Raw genomic sequence first — 1,448 nt, forward strand, 5'->3', positions numbered from 1 at the left:
AGTTGGATGTTCCTTCGATCATTCTACTTGATCTGTTTTTATTTGGAAAGAGGAAGTTTATTCGAAGTTCGAACAGATTAATACTTGATTATAATAGACAATGTTTAACATCGGTCCACTGTTTTTTTTTTGTTTTTTTTTTTTTTAATAACTCAATGATGTTAAACTACACCTGTAAAATGTATGTTCAAATGACGTGCATAAGATGTATTATAACTCATTTTCAACAGTGGTCTGCTTCAATCATTAAAGGAACACGTTGCGTTGGATCGGACGAGTTGGTCTATAAAAAGCGTTTGAAACCCTTTTTTATAAAATGCATATGTTTGGAAAGATGTTGTAAAAGTTTAATACAGTGATCCACACAAACATGCCTCGAAATTGCACGGTTTTCCTTTTAACCCGTCGACTAACACGGTCGGCCATTTATGGGAGTCAAATTTTTGACTCCCAAAAATGGCCGACCGTGTTAGTTCGCACAGTAAAAGGAAAACCACGCAATTTCGAGACATGTTTGTGTAGATCATTGTATTCTACTTTTAAAACATCTTTCCAACCATATGCATTTTATTAAAAAGGATTACAAACGCTTTTTATAGACCAACTCGTCCGATCCAAGGCAACGTGTTCCTTTAAGTTAATAATAAATTAGTTAATATATGTACACAGATAATTGTAAGTGCTGATAAAATAAAACTGTTATGCTGTTTGTGCTATGTTTAATGAAGATAAAATTAAACAGTGTGTCTTTATGTTTAACTTAGATAAAGTAATATCCAGCGAAGAAAACTATACCCTAAATGAGTCATTTTATCTTCCTTATGTTGATTGAAATTCCCTACTTGTTTTTTTTTTCTCGTTTAATCATAGTTTTTCGTATCAGTGACAATATAATATATTCAATGGAACGAACTGTATATAGACGATATGACCTCTGACGTCACACGAAAACAATAACATGATTCGCGCGCATACCGCCGGGCAAAACCTTTGTGTGTTGGCAGCCAGCTAGAAAGTGTATGCAATCTTACCATGACTATACGCATCTTTTTGCCCGGCGAAACGTGACGTATACAGTGTTTTTCCAACAGAGGGCGGTTTGAATGTAAACATAGGTCACATCGTCTATACATCATATAACTAAGAACACAGGGAACAGATGGACAATCAAATAGAAGAAAGATAAACATAGCATCCGATGGGAACGAATAATGGTTTCAATGTGCTGTTTGTCTGTTTCATTAGAAGCTCTGCACCTTGTGGCTTGGAATAAACAATGCAATATTTTGAATATTAATCAATACTAAAAAATAAATCAGTAGAAATAACCCAGTGGCATTGTATTAATTTTGATAGCATTAAAACATAATCAGTGTACCCTGATTGGAAGCGTTTAGAAAAAAAAATTGTTAACAATAATAACTATTTGTATGCTTACTTATGCATCA

The sequence above is a fragment of the Asterias amurensis genome, chromosome 13 (assembly GCF_032118995.1).
Source record: "Asterias amurensis chromosome 13, ASM3211899v1".
Classification (NCBI taxonomy): domain Eukaryota; kingdom Metazoa; phylum Echinodermata; class Asteroidea; order Forcipulatida; family Asteriidae; genus Asterias; species Asterias amurensis.